This window comes from Bos indicus x Bos taurus, chromosome 8 (assembly GCF_003369695.1).
Source record: "Bos indicus x Bos taurus breed Angus x Brahman F1 hybrid chromosome 8, Bos_hybrid_MaternalHap_v2.0, whole genome shotgun sequence".
NCBI lineage: Eukaryota > Metazoa > Chordata > Mammalia > Artiodactyla > Bovidae > Bos > Bos indicus x Bos taurus.
The window spans coordinates 89,569,525-89,578,922 of NC_040083.1; the positions used below are offsets into that span (position 1 = coordinate 89,569,525).

At 40.6% G+C, this 9,398-nt stretch overlaps 1 pseudogene; it reads left to right on the top strand.

Annotated features, from left to right (window-relative positions):
* The first annotated feature begins 6,143 nt into the window (after nt 1-6,143).
* LOC113897874 lies at nt 6,144-8,623 on the top strand (annotated as a pseudogene).
* Nucleotides 8,624-9,398: the final 775 nt, after the last annotated feature.

A 9,398-nucleotide genomic window follows, 5' to 3' on the forward strand; every position in this document is an offset into this window, starting at 1 on the left:
CACCAAATTCAGATGTAAATTGAAGAAAGTAGGGAAAACCACTAGACCGTTCATGTATGACCTAAATCAAATCCCTTACAATTATACAATGGAAGTGAGAAATAGAGTTAAGGGACTAGATCTGATAGAGTGCCTGAAGAACTATGGACAGAGGTTCATGACATTGTATAGGAGGCAGTGATCAAGACCATCCCCAAGAAAAAGAAATGCAAAAAGGCAAAATGGTTGTCTGAAGAGGCCTCAAAAATAACTGTGAAAAGAAGAGAAGCAAAAGGCAAAGAAGAAAAGGAAAGATATAAGCATCTGAATGCAGAGTTCCAAAGAATAGCAAGGAGAGATAAGAAAGGCTTCCTCAGTGATCAAAGAAGGAAATAGAGGAAAGCAGTAGAATATAAAAGACTAGAGATCTCTTCATGAAAATTATAGATACCAAGGGAACATTTCATGAAAAGATGGGTACAATAAAGGACAGAAATGGTATGGATCTAACAGAAGAAGAAGATATTAAGAAGAGGTGGCAAGAATACATAGAAGAACTATACAAAAAAGAACTTCATGACCCAGATAATCATGATGGTGTGATCACTCACCGGAAGCCAGTCATCCTGGAATGCGAACTCAAGTGGACCTCAGGAAGCATCACTACAATCAAAGCTAGAGGAGGTGATGGAATTGCAGTTGAACTATTTCAAATCCTAAAAGATGATGCTGTGAAAGTGCTGCACTCAATATGCCAGCAAATTTGGAAAACTCAGCAGTGGCCACAGGACTAGAAAAAGTCAGTTTTCATTCCAATCCCAAAGAAAGGCAATGCCAAAGAATGCTCAAACTACCACACAATTGCACCCATCTCACATTCTAGTAAAGTTATGCTCAAAATTCTCTAAGCCAGGCTTCAACAATACATGAATCATGAACTTCCAGATGTTCAAGCTGGATTTAGAAAAGACAGAGGAACCAGAGATCAAATTGCCAACATCATTGAAAAAGGAAGAGAGTTCCAGAAAATCATCTACTTCTGCTTTATTGACTACACCAAAGCCTTTGCCTGTGTGGATCACAACAAACTGTGGAAAATTCTTCAAGAGATGGAAATACCAGACCACCTGACCTGCCTCCTGAGAAATCTGTATGCAGGTCAAGAGGCAACAGTTAAAACTGGACATAGAACAACAGACTGATTCCAAATCAAGAAAGGAGTACATCAAGGCTGTGTATTGTCACCCTGCTTACTTAACCTCTATGCAGAGTACATCATGGGAAACCTTGGACTGGATGAAGCACAAGCTGGAATCAAGATTGCCGGGAGCAATACCAATAACCTCAGAAATGCAGATGACACTACACTTTATGATAGAAAGCAAAGAAGAACTAAAGAGCTTCTTGATGAAAGTGAAAGAGGAGAGCGAAAAAGTTGGCTTAAAACTCAACATTCAGAAAACTAAGATCATGGCATCTGGTCCCATCACTTCATGGCAAATAGATGAGGAAGCAATGGAAACAGTGGCAGACTATTTTTGGGGCTCCAAAATCACTGCAGATGGTGACTACAGCCATAAAATTAAAAGACGCTTGCTCCTTGGAAGAAAAGTTATGACCAACCTAGACAACATATTTAAAAGCAGAGACATTACTTTGCCAACAAAGGTCTGTCTAGTCAAAGCTGTGGTTTTTCCAGTGATCATGTATGGATGTGAGAGTTGGACTATAAAAAAAGCTGAGCACCAAAGAACTGATGCTTTTGAACTGTGGTGTTGGAAAACACTCTTGAGAGTCTCTTGGACAGAAAGGAGATCCAACCAATCCATCCTAAAGGAAATCTATCCTGAATATTCATTGGAAGATGAATATTCCAATATTTTGGCTGAAGCTGAAACTCCAATACTTTGGCCACCTGATATGAAGAATTGACTCATTTGAAAAGACCTGATGCTGAGAAAGACTGAAAGCGGGAAGAGAAGGGGACGACAGAGGATGAGATGGTTGGATGGCATCACCAACTCAATGGACATGGGTTTGAGTAAACTCTGGGAGTTGGTGATGGACAGGGAGGACTGCTGTGCTTCAGTCCATGAGGTCGCAAAGAGTCGGACACAACTGAGCAACTGAACTAAACTGATGAAAGGTGGGGAAAGAAAAACATGTTCAGGGACAGGAAGTCAAGGATGATAGTTATAGTAAAAGACATAGTGACCATCTCCCCCTCCCAGTGAGATCTGGCCTTTCACATTTTAGCTTCTGAGGTCATATATCACCATGAGAGGATCCAAGAACCAAAAAATCACAGATATGCATCCATGAAGAGAAGTGAAGGCAGAGCTCGAGAGAAACAATGCCTCAGGTTGTCACACTTGGAAACACATTTGCTGGCAGGTGATGAAAGTTGGTGAAAAGATATGCATGCTTAGTTTCTCAATCATGTCTGACCCTTTGTAGCCTTTTGGACTGTAGCCCATTGAGGCTTCTCCATTCATGGGATTTTTCAGGCAAGAATGCTGGAGTGGGTTGCCACTTCCTTCTCCAAGGGATCTTCCCAACCCAGGGATCGAATCTGCGTCTCCTGTGTCTCCTACATAGCCAGCAGAGTCTTTACCTGGTGAGCCATCAGGGAAGCTCTGAAAGTGAAAAGATACACGTGGTGTCATTCAGGTCACTTGTGCAGGACAGACAGCCTAGGCTGGGAGTAAGCTGTTAGCATATATGTGTATATTCTGCTTTCTGACCAGTCCTCCTTTCCCTTTTTTTTTTTTCCCAAGTATTTGTTGAATTGAGCACCCACCATGTGAGTAGCCCTGAAGGGAGTGATTGTGAGAGAGGTTGTGGGGACTTGTTTGCCAAACAACCTGATTACTAGGATGAATTTTTAACCATCCTGGAGATTCTACATTGTGTTCTTTCCAAAAGTGGTAGTGAGGCTGATAGGGAAGTTGAAGCCAGATTACCCAAATCTCTCTGATATTTTGATAAACATTATAGTTTTAAGAAAGTCTTTCTTTCCAGACGGATTACAGAGAAATATCAGTAAAATGAGTCATCATTAATGCTTCTCATCATCAGAATAATCATGGCCAATAATCCTATAAGGGATGGAATGTTACAGGGTATGGTGGAGCAGAGGGACATTTTGCAAAAAGATAGTAAATTTTGTCCTAAAATTCTATAAATCCAAATACAACTGTGAATATATTTTCATAGCAGTTTGAGTTTCCCTCCAGGAATCAGCAAGGGATGATCCTCCTGCTTTATCTTAAAAGAAACTGAATGCTGAGATGAATTCACTGCTTTCTGAAAAAGACATGAAAAACCCAGGTGGCAGCTTGTGGGTCTATCGATGTTCTGCCATGACTCCTCTCCAGGTCTATATTTAGTGTGATCTGATTGAGTGAGATCACACGCTCAGAATAAACTAAGCCCAGAATATCAGCTATGATTTACTTCCAGAGGCAGTAATAAATCTCCCTCTTGAAACTGTGTTTGTTTGCTGCTGGCTAGGTTCCTGCTCCACTTGTATTATGCCTCAAAGCTATAAATACATAAAATTTTAAATGGACAAAAGATCTATCTGATAGATATTTGCCCCAATGATTGCATCCTGTAGGCACAGATTAATCTCTTTAAAATATTATTATTTATGATCATTTCTTCAGGGATCCATCTATTCAGTTAAATAAAAATACCAACTTCTGGTAATCACCTACCTCATAGTGGATTTCCTACTAAGTGAAATAAAGTCTGAATTTCTCTCAGCTACTGAAAATAGCAATTTCACCACAACAGCAAGAAAATAACCCTAGTAGGCAAAGATATTTGAGTCAAGTTAGACTTGGAAATATAGTGCCTTGGTCTTGGGATTAGGTCACAAAAAGTTAGCTCCCTATCCATCTATGGTGACTGAATTTGAGCTGGGTAGAGTTTGTGGGCACATCTTAGAAGAGACAAGGTGGATATTTGCATTCCAGTGATCATAGCCTGACATATCCCAGGTGAGGCTGTGTAGTGCCCTTCTGAAGACAACACAAGGTCCTTTGCTGCCTGGGTGAGCATCTTCACCTCATAATTCAGGAAGGGCAAAATAGGAGATGGCCATGTGGAGCCTGGATTGGATGCAACCAAGTCATTTCACTGGGCTCCTGGGGTTGAAGTTTTATGGCTACTCAAAATCAGGCAGCTGTTTCTTCCCAGGCAGACTTGCAGATTCCACAACCCTGGGTACTCACTCCCACTTTTGAATGAAGAGAAGAGTCAATCAAACAAAACCAGTCCAGAATTAATAAACATAAAAGAATTACCAGAAAAGAACATTAAAATAGCTAATACAAATATTTGCCTTCTGTTTTCAAAGTTGAGACTTGAAAAATATATTTTAAAAGCACTCAATTCAAGTTTTTTGACAGGAAAACTATAATTTCTGAGAGAAAAAATAAACTAGATGAAATTAACAAAAGATTAGACATTGCAGAGGAAACGATTAGTGATTTTAAAGACATAGCAATAGAAACTATCCAAACTCAAACTGTGAAAAAATGAAATCAGAAAGTACCAGTAAGTTGTGGGACAACTTCCAAAGACCCAACATACATTTAGTTGGAGGCCCTGAAGAAGATATGACTGGGGGAAGAGAAAAAAATGTTTGAAGAAATGGTGGACATTTTTTTTTTTCAAACGACGAAAATCCGCAGATGTTTAGAGGTGCAATGAAATCCAAGCACAAGAAACATGAAGAAAATCAAACCAAGATACATCATAATTAAACTACTTGAAACTAGTGACAAGAATAAAACCTTAAGTCAGAAGAGGAAAAACAATATATGTACAGAGGGAAAAGATAAGTATAAAAGCAAATTTATCACCCAAAACTATGCAGATAGCAACACAGAAAAATAATATCATGAAAGTATTGAAAGGGGAAAATATCTGTTAATCTAGAACTCAACATCCATCAAAGATGTCTTTAATTTGATTTTTGGGAAGACCTTTGTTATGGATGTGGGCTCTCCACCTCTGCTGGATCAGGAAGCTGGGGACACGCCCTCAGACGCCGCGACTGGTAGCGTAGCCCCTCCACTGCCCATGATAGATTCCTGTGGCTTTTTAAATGATTGAACAATGATGAAAATGGATCCAAAGTGACCTTTCTACTGAAGCAGAAGATTCTTATTACCCTCCATTAACTCAATTTAGTCTTCAGAAACAGGCAGAAGGAGTGAAACACAGAAAACTGAAAAGAAGAAAACCTCACTTTGGAACTTTCTCCATGACTGTTCTTAAGCCCTTCCTTTCTACTTGTTTTAATTTTGCTTTGAATTTATAAATAGTGAAGACCAAAGAAATAGAAGAAATATTTGGGAGTTTTATACCAAGAAATTTGCCTTGAAAGCTGCTATTCTTGGAGCGAAATCATATCAAGTTCCTGTCTGTTTTTTTTTTTTTTAACAAGGTTTCTTACGTCTTTAGATTTTGAAGGATAAGACAAATATAAACTCATACCTGCAGACTATTTTTAGCAGCCATGTAAGAATAATGAGATTTGTAAATTAATGGCTTTGTAATGTGGATGGATGTTTTGCTACTAGAGTTGACTACTCAGAAGATCTTTTATAGCTCTTCAATGTTTTATTTTTGATCTATCACTTCAATGACATTATTTGACCAAACAGAAGTCATTCTGTCTTTCTAAGCTATGACCTTGTTATGAACAGCATTTGCATTCACTGTGCAGATGTCCACGTATCATCTATTTAAGCAACATCATAGTGTCATCACTCAAGGAAGTTGAATGAGCTGAACATTGATATAGCTCTTTCCCTTTCCCCCATTTTTTAAATGGAACAAATACGTTTTATGTCCCCCTCTCTCTCCCCTTTTTCCTTCCCCTTTGGGAAATATGTCAAGAAGTAGATGGTTTAAGATAAGCAGTTGAGGGGACTGAGAGATTGATCCACACAGAGCCTGGCTTCTTTGTGCTTCATCGTAAGGCATTCTGCTGGCCAGCCTAATTAAGTACCCTCTTAACAAGAGAACCTCATGGAAATCCAGCTGGCAGCTCAAAGAAGTTCAGGAAGCAGGACCACAGGGATTATACTCTGGGATCCTGGCCATAAGGTTGGAGGCCTCACCTTGTTGAAAAGAGACACTGGATTTAAATGGTGCAGCATGACTTTGTTCCTGCTTGGCTAAAATTCTCAACACCACATTCAGCTAAGTCACCTACAGCAACTTTTGAAAAACATGGAGGGCACCTATCCCAAGGAGATGGTAGATTTGGAGTAAGCTGTTGTAGACATAATTCCTCTGATGGCATTTTCAACAATGGACCTCTTCAGATAATAGGAGATTCTTGGCACCAGCCCTCCCTGTTCCGCCATGATTCTGTGGACTCTGGTGTCTCTAAGGGAGCATATGCTGGAATCACAGGGAACCTATCTAGTTGGCATGGCTCTGCATTAGGTCATGATGGTATGAGCCAGCATAGTGGGGTTGGCACTGGAAACCATCACCACTGGAATGGCAGCTTCCACTCCAAGAAAGAATGTGCCTTTTAGGAAAAGCCACCTACAGATATTAGGGGAGAGAAGAAAAAAGATAAGGCGGAAAAGTTTGAAGAGGAAGACTTTCCTTCTTTGAATCCAGAAACTGGCAAACAGAATCAGCCATGCAGATCTATTGGGACCCCTTCTAGAGTGTGGGAAAACCCACCTACTGCCAAGCAGCCCTCCAAAATGCTAGTCATCAAAAAAGTTCTCAAAGAAGATCCTGCCGCTGCCTTGTCTGCTGCATTCACCAGGATCTCATCATGCAAATGGAAACAAACCATCAACTATGGTTCCAAGTGTCTATAAGAACCCGGTTCCTAAGCCTGTACCATCTCTATCCAAGGCCAGTGCATGGAAAGCTAACAGAATGGAACACAAATCAGGATCCCTTTCCTCTAGCCAGTTCAGTTCATTTCAGTCACTCAGTCGTGTCCGACTCTATGCAACCCCAGGAACCACAGCACACCAGGTCTCTCTGTCCATCACCAACTCCTGGAATTTACTCAGACTCATGTCCATTGAGTCAGTGATGCCATCCAACCAGCTCATCCTCTGTCTTCCCCTTCTTCTGCCCTCAATCTTTCCCAGCATCAGCGTCTTTCCAAATGAGTCAGCTCTTCGCATGAGATGGCCAAAGTATTGGAGTTTCAGCTTGAACATCAGTCCTTCCAATGAACACCCAGTACTGATCTCATTTAGGATGGACTGGTTGAATCTCCTTGCAGTCCAAGGGACTCTCAAGAGTCTTCTCCAACACCACAGTTCAAAAGCATCAATTCTTCGGTGCTCAGCTTTCTTTATAGTCCAACTCTCACATCCATACATGATCACTGGAAAAACCATAGCCTTGACTAGATAGACCTTTGTTGGCAAAGTAATGTCTCTGCTTTTTAATATGCTATCTAGGTTGGTCATAACTTTCCTTCCAAGGAGTAAGCATCTTTTAATTTCATGGCTGCAGTCACCATCTGCAGTGATTTTGGAGCCCAAAAAAATAAAGTCTCACACTGTTTCCCCATCTATTTCCCATGAAGTGATGGGACCGGATGCCATGAGCTTAGTTTTCTGAATGTTGAGCTTTAAGCCAACTTTTTCACTCTCGTCTTTCACTTTCATTAAGAGGCTCTTTAGTTCTTCTTCACTTTCTGCCATAAGGGTGGTGTCATCTGCACATCTGAGGTTATTGATATTTCTCCCAGCAATCTTGATTCCAGCTTGTGCTTCTTCCAGCCCAGCATTTCTCATGATGTACTCTGCATAGAAGTTAAATAAGCAGGGTGACAATATACAGCCTTGACATACTCCTTTTCCTATTTGGAACCAGTCTATTGTTCCATGTCCAATTCTAACTGTTGCTTTCTGACCTGCATACAGGTTTCTCAAGAGGCAGGTCAGGTGGTCTGGTATTCCCATCTCTTTCAGAATTTTCCACAGTTTATTGTGATCCACACAGTCAAAGACTTTGCTTTAGCCAAGAGTCTGCTTTTACAGACCAATCTGTTATCAAACCAGTAGTACTGGCTGGTGGTATAGTTTTAAGCTCTCCCAGAGACAGCCCCACCAGCACCACTCCTCCAATTGAGATCAGCTCCTCTCATCTGACCAGGTTGACCCGCTGAACTACTGACAGGAAGAGCGAGCTCCTGAAGACTCTGAAGGATGACCGGAATAGGGATTTCTCAGAGGGCAGAGAGTGTGAGAAGCTGAAAGATTTGGAGGATAATAGCACACCTGAACCAAAGGAAAATGAGAGGAAGGCTGTCATCAGAATGGTCTCGCTCTCCCTGTAGAAAAGGAAAGGGAGGTCCTCTCTCACTCACTGGAAGCAGAGCACAGGTTACTGAAAGCAATGGGATGGCAGGAGTATCCTGAAAATGATGAGAATTTCCTTCCCCTCACAAAGGATGACCTCAGAGAGTACCACATGAAGACAGAGCAGCTGATAAGAAACGGCTTTAGGAAGAATGGCTTCTTGCAGTCGAAGTTCCAACCTATTCTCCCCTTGGAGGACCACTTGCAGAGCAGAGTTTGAGGACTCAGACACAGAGACAAGTAGCAGTGAGACATCTGATGACAATGCCTGGAAGTAGGCATATAAATGCTCACAGTTAAATCTGACCCAGTAAACTCAGCTTGTGTGTTTAGGGATTATACAGAAGAAATTGTTCTTTTCCTTTTCTTATGTTATTGTTGAATATTTCATGCACAGGAAAAATAGTCATATCCCAAAGAGAGAGCGAACAGTTGGCTTGTTTAGCTTTTGTTGTTGTTCTTCCCTGTTATCTGCTTAATAGAGAGAACTTTGTGTGGTGGGAAATATTTTTAAAACACACACACATACACACAGTATATATGGGGCAATGCACAGGATAGAGCTGGCAGTGCAGAGAGGAAGAGACACTGGTCTGCAGCAGCAGCTTCTACTACCAGCCCTTGGGGCACTCACCCCTGTGCTCAAGCAATCACTGTCAATGACAAAGTGACTATTGAAGTTATAATTGTATTAAATTAATGCTAATAATTTGGATATTTTATTTTATTTCTGGCTGCTCAGGTAAGGTTAGCCCTTAACCAAGCATATGTGGTTCCCTCCCCCTTTTTTTTTCTTTCTGGGTACAGCTGTAAAATATTTGGATTTGTTGGGCTATTCTTGAAGCCTTGATATTCAGGGTGGATTGTAAAATATAAATTTTTGTGAGATTTCAAAGATTAAGATTACTTTGATAACATTATTTATAGATTTAAAAGATGTGGTTATCACAGGTCTGTTAAGGGGGAAAGCTACTGCATAAAATAACTAACTTGAAATAAATAGTTTGCATCAGTTTGGGGGGGAAAAAGCTTTAATTTAAAAAGCAAATCCAG